Source organism: Pithys albifrons, chromosome 6 (assembly GCF_047495875.1).
Source record: "Pithys albifrons albifrons isolate INPA30051 chromosome 6, PitAlb_v1, whole genome shotgun sequence".
NCBI classification, from domain to species: Eukaryota; Metazoa; Chordata; class Aves; order Passeriformes; family Thamnophilidae; genus Pithys; species Pithys albifrons.
In genome coordinates this window covers 57,261,981-57,271,639 of record NC_092463.1, presented here as the reverse complement: position 1 = coordinate 57,271,639, position 9,659 = coordinate 57,261,981, and positions in this window count along the sequence as shown.

Below are 9,659 nucleotides of genomic sequence, written 5' to 3'. Positions count from 1 at the left end.
GGTGTCAAATGAGTATAAATTAGATTGAGTTGTTCAAAGGTTTTCATTGAGAGGACAATTTAGATTCTAATTAAAGTTTATCAAGTAACTGGACTCTTCATTTTCCTGGACAGTACTTCAGATATGTTCAGGCTCCTTGCCTGAGAGCACTGCAGTGCGCTCTGCTGAAATGAAAAGCACTTGTAATTAGCATGGTTACTTTCTTATGCAAAGCAATCCCGAGAAGCTTTAATATTCATGTTTTTTGCTTTGTACTTCGCAGGTTTTAATCTGATAGCAACACATCAATGGAAACAAGATTTCAGGGTTGGTAGAGAATCAGGTGTGTCTTCTTTGTGAACTTTATGGACAGTAAACCTGTGCATACACTCAGTTTTTGTTAAGGTGTTCCATAAACAGAAGCACCTTTGGTGAATGTTATTTTGAATTTTAATTTCCAGTACCAGCTCTTTGATAAAGGATTAAAATTGTACACTTTTTGTGAGTAGCAATTTACAGTGACATTCTGGCTCGTAAGAGAGGACAGAAACCTGTCACAATCCTGTCATGCTACGAGACCATGCTTTTATTTTAAAAAAGCTTAAAACCTCATTCTGAATGTTGAGTGTTAATATCAGAACACATTCATTTCCTCACATCCATTAAGCACCTAGGGCTCTTGCAAGGCCTTAGCAGAATACTTTGGGCTTGAGATATAGATTGTTCAAGCCTTTAGTTCTGCTGTCTTTCATCTTCTTGTAATGAGGCTCACCATTATTCCTAGTTTTACAAGACTTTGGGGGACTTAAACAGTATTTGTTCTATTAGCTTTCTCTGATGTAGCTCGGAAAGGCTTTGTGTGTTGAGCAGAGTAATAAATGCATTCTGTGGAAAGAATGAAGCTGAAGAGCAAAGAATAAAATAGATAAGTAGAACAGTGTATGGAATTGGCAGTTCTTAATTCCCCTCAAGTGGAGACTGTGTTACATGATACTGAAGGTAAAAATCAATTAAATGCTTAAGACTGATAAAATTCTCATTAGCAGAATCTCAAAACTCTGAATAAACAGGGGTAGCAAGGCTTGAGGAGAGGAAAAGATGAAGAAAGAGGAAAGGGAAATTCCTTTGGAAAGACAGTAGTTCCTTAGAGTATCTTGAGTATTGGTCTGTACCAATTTATTTCTATTTCTTCCTCTTCCTGTTGATCTCTGTGAAATCATGAAGGACTCAAGGGAATTTGTGATGTGTTCAAGTTACTATTGCACTTGTCCATTCTTCAATTTACGTAATTGCCTTCTACAAGAAAGGACCTTGATCAGAAACTTATTTTTGTTTTTATTTCAGTAATTGTATATAAAGAAATAAAAGCTGATTCACAAACCCATGTTCTTTATATTGTCCCACCAGCAACTGTCAAAAAAATGACTTCTAATTTCTCTGACACTTGAAAATCAAGCATCGATTTTGCCTCTCTGTGTCTCTCTGGTCCTTGGTGCTTCTGCCAGAAACTGGCTTTCTACTTCTGCCTCCATAGGATTGTGCCCATCCCAGAGTGCTACTTATAGGGAAATGGGTTTGTGGCCATATTTCACAAGTGTGCTGTCACCCTGTAATGCAGGAGCAACCAATTTCAAGTTGCTCCTGCTGATGGGAATGAGAGGAGAGGGAAAAGGGGTAGAACTATTGAGTATAACTGCACCTCCCTCCATATATCCAAGGAGAAAAATTAATCTGAAAAAGAGCTGATGATGCCAGTGGCTTTTGTAGAGAAAACTGAACGTCAGGGACATGTGAAATAAAACCAAGTACATGGCACAAGCTTCAGGATAGAGTCTTCAGTCCAGAGAAGAGCTCTAATCAGCTATTAACATATTTCATAAGTATTCTCCTAACTTCTATACTTCCAATTTGGGCAAGAAAACTCTTCTTACCATCAAAACCAATGAAATAATGTGTGTTTAACATGTAAATATGCCTCTGGCTCCTGTTACTGTGATCTATTTCTTTAAAAATATGCATGTTCAAGCAATATAGGTCATAGTATAAATGGAAGTAAAAATTGCTCTGCTCCTGTAATATTCATTGCTACAAAGACAGACTAATAAAATTATATTTTGAATAATAGTTTAGGTAATCTCTCTTTTAACTGGAAAAATGTGGGATTAAAACCCTATTTTTCTTCTCTCTGTCATTTTCCTTCAAGTTCTGTAGCATTATGTAAGTTTTCCTTTAATACTTCACCCTGATTCTGAGGATACGTATTTTAAGAAGCAATCCTCCTTAGTTAATCTGGGAGAGGGATGAGTTTTTAATGTCCTGACCAGCATCTGACCTTAAAAGGGAGGCAGCTGTCCCAGCTTTGGAGGGAAACTGTTGTGGTTTGCCAGAAGGCAAACTGATAGGTTTTGGGAATTGCTTTTTGGTGGAGTGGGTGCTGTAGGGATATTTTATTCTTTTGTGCCTGTGTCCCATTGTGTCCCCCCACCTCTCCCCTTAAATTTGGTATTGTCTTTTTTTTCTCTCTTAAAAAATACCTCTGAACTGTTGGGTGTTCCCTTGCTATCAGCAATCCTTTGGTAGGGAGCTGAAGGAGTGGGTGGAACAACTTAGGCCAAAATTAATATGGGTTATAACGTTACTCTAAAGATACCTGGCAGGATTAAAGACTTCAGTGGAATTACTGTGAGTTTCCACCATTATAAGTGAGACCAAAATCTTGATCTGAAACGACTGGGAGATTCTTTTCCCTAATATGATGAAAACTGTCAAGTGCAAAGGAGTTTCTGTCATTTCATTGTGTGTGACTTCAATGCTGGCTGTACAGTATCAAAACTTGTTTTCCTCAGCTATCAAAATGTTTTCTCATTTTTTGATCTTCAGACAGTAAAATAAATCTTATCTTCTTCAATAACAAGAAGGAGAAAAAGTCTGTCACAAATCCTGGTAATGCTTTTATAGTTTGTTCTTCAATGTTTGTGCCAAATAAAAGCTTTAGAAACAGGAGAGAACAAAAAATATCAATTATGTGGCTCAAAACTTAGGAATTTGCAGCTTCTAGACTTAACAGCATTAAAAATGCTAGTTTATTACTGTCTACAGAATTTTTGTTTTCTAAATAAAGAAATTAAGTGCTTAGTAGTAGAGTTTAATTTTTATGTGATCCTTTCCCCCTGTCACTTTATATAGTATTTATGTAGGTTTGGTTTCTATGTTTCATGTATACCAGACTCCTTAACATTTCAAACAAAAGAAATTACATGGACAGATGAAAAGAGAAGCTTTGTCACTAAATAGGTTGGTGAACAAACTAAAGCTCCATGAAATATCAAATTTCAGAAGGTAAGGAGAACATTAATTAAAAAGCATTTTTTATGAGTTAATACTATTTACTTAAAAATGATACTCCTTCAATCAGTAGTTGAAAGCAAAACTTTAACTGTTTGATACAATTAGATCACTCATATCTCATACTAGAGGCAAATTATTTTAATGTGAAATACATAAATTTTTGTTCCATGACACAGCTTTATGAAGTATATATTTTTGAAAAATTGTGTTAATGGGCAAGTTGATTTGCTAAAGAGTTATTGCCTGAATTAATTTTTAGCTCTCAAAATACACCTTTGCAGAGGTGCCTGGAGCACATCTTTGTGATAGCACAGCATCAGGCTGATTGGATACAGTGTAAAAGCTTAGAAGACCTTTTTACTTGTCATTTCAGCTGATGGTTAACTCATTTTAAAGAATTGTTTTCTGATAAAACTTTAGTGTTTGCTTCCCTTCTAACAAACTCTCCTTACTTTGTTGTTTCCTACTCTTCAAAATATTCTTGTGTCTCTTTCACAGCTTGTTACAGGAGCCCAGATACTTTTTGTTTGTCCAAATAACTAAATAGCCTTTCCCTGGCATTCTTCTAGTAAATACTTACATCAAAGTTTAGCACAGTCTCTTATCAATAGGCTGGAAGTCAAGGTAGGTTTCAGTTCATGGAGTGATAATCACTCTATTGTCATCTGAGAGACAAAGAGAGTCATTGTTTTCTTTAAACTATATTACTTGTTATTTTTCCTCTTCCTATTTTAATGTGAAACATTATTTTTCAGAAAAGAAAAGCCCTGTTGGTCAAAGAGCCTCTTGTAGATAAAATTCCAGCTTACAAATTTTTGACTACTACTAAATGGCTACTAATTAGGATAACTTGCTATTGTTATCTAACAAATAATTCTTTCTATTGACAGATGTCTTTCCAATCCTTGAATTTTTAATGCCAAAATCTAGCCCGAGCTACCATGTCATGTGTTGGTTATATAAACAGATCTTGTCTTTTCCTTCCAAGTCCATTGATACAGGGATGTGTGTTTATTCTCATAAGCTTTGGACGGTTGTTTTGTCCATCTTTGGAGTAATTACATAATTTTAATTTTTTTTGTTTGCTATTTGCAAGGGTTAGAAACAACATGGCTGCACAAAATTCCCAGTGGCAAAATGAATTGGTTAGGGTAAAGATGTGAATATTACAAATTTTATTCTGCCAGCTGAGCCCGTCCTCTGCCATCCTGCCACTTTGCCAGTGCATAAAATGTGATGTACAGTTAGAGACTCCAAAGAAACAAAAGTGTCAGGGTAAGGGAGCAGCAACAACTGAAGTGCAGAACAGCAGTCTCAGGTGTTGTGTAGTGGGTGGAGTAGGGGAGCAGACAATTCTGGTGTCGAGGCTTCCCTTTCCTTGTGTGGCGGTCTCCATAGTTTTAAGGGGGTTAGACTGGAGGGACTTCCTCTATCCAGCTGGGGCTGCTGTCTGGTCACCCACAGCCTTCTGCATTGCAGGGCATCAAACTGCGGCCTCACCACTGACCCTCTAGGAAACCTCCCTGGCTGCCCTATGTGGGCTCCATGTGCTTTGTGGTCAGGGCCAGAGGGGTTTAATGAGCTGCAGGTGGGCTGGGGGAGTTGTGGTCTCACCCTCTGTGGCAAACATTCAACTGCCCTGGCAAAGCAGTTCCTTTTTTCCCCGACTGTGGATGTACCTTCTCTGCAAATTTGAAGAAATAGAAAAAGAAATTGAAGGAAGTTGAAGGTCAGTCGTAAGGCTGTATTTTAAAAGTTTGGATTTGGAGTGTATGTGCTAAGTGGGTATTGGAGCATGTGTGCCTGGAGCTTTTCTCATTTCCTCTAACTGTTCATCATATGTTTTGTATTTGTAATTATTTATGGTCAATATTTAGAAGTATTTATAATTTATTCTTTACTGTTTAAATTCTATATTGGAGGGGAATGACAGCAAGGTATGAAGAGAATGGGGGTTGTATGTTGAGGTGAGTCAGTTTTTAGTCTTTGAATTTGAGTCCCTACAACTAAATAAATATGACTCTTCCATAAAAATACCGTGCCTTTATTTCTTTAGATATTATGTATTCTGAGGATATATTTGAGGTATTTGTTGCAAATTGCAGAGTAGAGCTGTGAACTCAGATAGTGTGATTTCCCTTGATTAAGTATGATATTCTAGGACTGGATGAGAAAATGTTATCTTGCTCTTTACCCAGAATCAAGGGAAAGGTATGATTACCTGGTACAAACAAAAATGTATCTTTATCTTTGGGAATTCATTATTCATTTCTTCTCTTTTACAAGATCTATTTAATAGGTCAGGCTTTTCTACTGGAACTTTAAGACACACTTTATGTCCATTTTTATCATTTTCTGTGTTCTGCTTGGTTCACATTACTAGCTTGCTCTCTATCTTGGAATAATTTATTCTTCTCAAAGGTAGCTTTAGAAAGTCTCCCATCTAAACCTGGAAATAACATTTACTTTTCAGATGACTGCTGCTTTTCAGTTGGGAGGTTGATGCAATACTGGGCCAGATACATAAAACCCAATATTGCCTTCTTTCTTTGAATTTGCAATTTTTTAATGAGCGAAAATAGGTAAGAAGGAACACAGAAAACAGGATTTCATGAGTTTGTGACTTGGTTTGGCAGGGGGAAATACTTGATTCTTGTTTTGTATCACTCCTGCTTTCCTGCGGCTGATCAATGCAGAGAGGTTAATGCTGTTTATTTTTACTATAATCTGCAAAAAATTAGCTAATAATGACTTTGTTTTATTCTCTTGCCAATGAAAAATTGCAGTATCTCAACCTCATGTCCAATGAAGCTTTTTTGTTAACTTTATGATCATGAACATTATTCCTTCTCATGGGCTAATAAAATACATTGTCTGGTAGAATGAGAGCACTGTCACAGGATTTTGTAGTAAACGTTGGGCACCTTATTCCTGATAAAGTTTTTACAATGAGACAAGTCAGTGCTGTCAAGTAACAGGGCATCTGAACTTCATTTTGGGTCCAGGCAAAGAACAGGTGGACTATGTTTGGTTTGGTGTGGGGGTTTTTTGGTGTTGATTCTTTGTTTGTTTTTAATTCAGTATGGGCAATATTTTGAATATCAGGAAGGGAAGCGTTGTATGTAGCGGGAGGCTTGAGTAGAGGGTTTAGTTTATGCTGGTTATATCATGTGGGTGAGTGTCATGTACTCTCATTCACACCGATGAGAAAAGCAGGTTTGCATCACTTCAACATGCAGAGATGCAGTAGGAAATGTGGAATCACAATTGTTTTCCTTGCTGCTTTCTAAGGAGAAAAAGCTGAGGCAAAAATGCTTGTGTTGGGCAGTAAAATAAAAGATGTGTCGAAAGCTATCCGTGGTTATGCAGAAGGAGGTGGGATGGATTTTGCTTTTGTTCTGTGGTTGGTTTGGGGATGTTTTTTCCAGGAAGCTGAATTTTCTCAGTGCTGCCTTATTTTTCCTAGTTTGTGTCTTTGAAGAGGTTTCCACTTAATGTCTTACAGCTGAAATTTAAAGCAAGAACTATATCTGCTTTAGGCTTCCTCCTGAGTTTCACTGAGTTACCTTTGAGCTACTCACTGGCAGTGGTGGGATCTTCATTCTTTGTTTTACTTTAATAAGCAGAGTAGCCAAAGGATTAGCTTTTTTAGACTTATTTCTTTCCCCTTAAAAGTTTTTGTGTAGATCTAGACTGCCTTATGAAATTTCCATGTGAGGGCCTATCTATCTGAAGTATTATGATTTAAATGTATTTATAATATTTTCTCCCATATAAAGAGATTGCATCAATTTTAATATTTTACATTTTATGCTAAAATATTTTGTTATTATACATCTAGAGCTACAGAAATAACTGAGTTTATCAGTTAAAGTAGGCAAACAATTAGCCTGCCATACAGACTGTTCAGAGGCATTACCAGTGGACACTGTGCCCCAGGATTGTTACTGTGGAAGGTGCATTTCCCCACTGTCAAATTGTTGGGATTATGAACTTGAAATAAAGGGCACTGTGAATTGACAGATATAGAATACTCTGAAAAGACTTGCTGAGTTATTTCATGGAGGAAACAGGAATAGAGCAATGATGATGTACTAATGCTTGCACCCAGCTCTGCTCTGGGAGCTGTGAGGAGACAGATGGTGTTCTTTAATGGCCAGGTCACTGAACTGAGCACCACATATTACCAGTTTTGTATCTGAATTTCTCTGTGCCCAATGACTTTGTGTATTTGTAAACAAATAACTGTGTATGCTGTGCTATATTCTGACCTCAAACAAGATGATGTGCAACCTGATGCTAAGTTGGTGTTCTAGAACAGTTGTATCTTCCTGCTTCCATAGAGATACTTAAATTCTGGAGGAGTGTTTAACAAGAATATAATTTTTTTCACCTCATTCACACCCAGAAATGACTGAAACTGTCAAATGAAATAGAATCAGTGGTTTAGGAGAGCATCCAGGGAAGTTGCAGCAACTCAACCATTGCTCACATTGTGGACTAGTTACATCAGTAGTCTGAATCAAATTCTGACTGTTCTGACCTACTTTGTCAATAGAGTTTCTGCCTGTGTGTGTTAATTGAAAATCACCACCACAACTGCCTCCCATTTTCTTTCATGCAGGTGACCTTGGTTTGGGAGGGTTATTTTAATATCTTTTTTTTTTAATAAGTATTGCAGTAGCATTTCCTGAGAAAGTTAAACTAGTAGTTAATAAGGAGAGATCAGCTTCTGTCATTCAAGATTAATTCTCATGCTGATGTCCTTTCTGGATAAGGTTGTTTTTGCTGCACTAGCAAGCTGAATCTGTGTATTATCAACGGCTGAATAAATGAGGCATAGAAGGGAATGCTGAATATCTTAAAATAAAACTAATGCATAAAATTACAAGTGAAACATGGTATCCTAAAATCTGTCACTTTCTCTTGGTAATAAACATGGTTTATTTCTTGATTTCTCATGGCAATGTTCGAAATGCTGCACTATTGCTTCTAAAATTGCTATACATTGCTTTTGTAATCTTCAGATATTGTCAATGGCTCTTGAAATTCAGTAAGATAGAACAGGATAAAGCAGTCCGGCCCAGGGTGGCTCTAGATGTATCCATGCAGAAAAGATCACTAGCCATCTTTGTAAAATCAAATTATTTTCTTCCTTTCTGCCCTAAACCTCTCCACTGAATTTAGACGGGTATGTACAGGGTCTTTCAGATTCTGCTTATTTATCTCTACTATGAATAGTTTTAAACCATAAACTGTGACATAGGTAATGCAGAGAAATAATATTCAGGGAAGAAGGAAAAATCTTCAACAGGATGCCTTTTTTTTTCGCTGTTACTACATTTAGCAAATTTTATGAAATAAAAACCCTGCTAGTGGCCACAAATATACAAATTTGGGCACAACTATCTTTGTATATCTTACTAAATATTTTCAAGTCTTCTGTCTTTCATGACAGTAATGTCTCTGCCTTGCTCCAACTCCTGGAAATTGTGGCATTGGTGGAGGCAGGGGGAGGGCGGAATAGTATTATCCCGGTTATTATTAACATATAATTTGTTATCCCTTTTTGATTCAACTATTCCATTCCTCTCTCGAGTCAGGCAGTTGAAGCTGTAAATAATTTACATATAATTTAGATTGATTTGGCTACTTCATTAGCAGAAGTAAAGCCCATATGACTGTTAAGGTAGCATTTTTAGTTGAAAGGGTAGAAGATGTTTTACATTCTATTTCATAAAGAAATAATGCTTAATGGACTGTGCTGGATGTCTTATGCTGAATCTTTGTTTCAGTATTATGTGAAAACTGGAGAGAAAAGCTGTACATGTCTATTGAGGGATTCATGTGGGAATTACTACTAGTGGCAATTAGCCAGTAAAAGAACATGTTGTGTTCAGTGACTAGAGAAATGTAAGAGGAGGGAGAAATAAGGTACTTGTTTTATGTTGGTGTGAACACCTGTGTATATGAATCTTGGGTGGCTGTTGCAGAACAGTAAATACACAGTGCAACAATCCTTTAAAGTGCATTGGAGGAGACAGCTCGTTTTCTCTTGAGGCCTAGTAGTACCATTTGCCATAAAATGTAATGTTAATAGTGGTAAAAAAGAAAATAAAAATCTCAGGACATCCATTCCTCAAAATTGTGGGAAAACAGAGTTATACTCAGTGCATGAGGGAGACTGGGAAAAACCTGGATTTCACTGGAGCACGTTTGAATGCAGTGCTGACAGTTCTCTCTTGTACTGGAGAGTTTCCAGTTCAGATGCTTCCACTCATTAACCAGTAGATTTTGGAAAGAGCAAAGGTTAGGCTGGTTCTACACTGGAG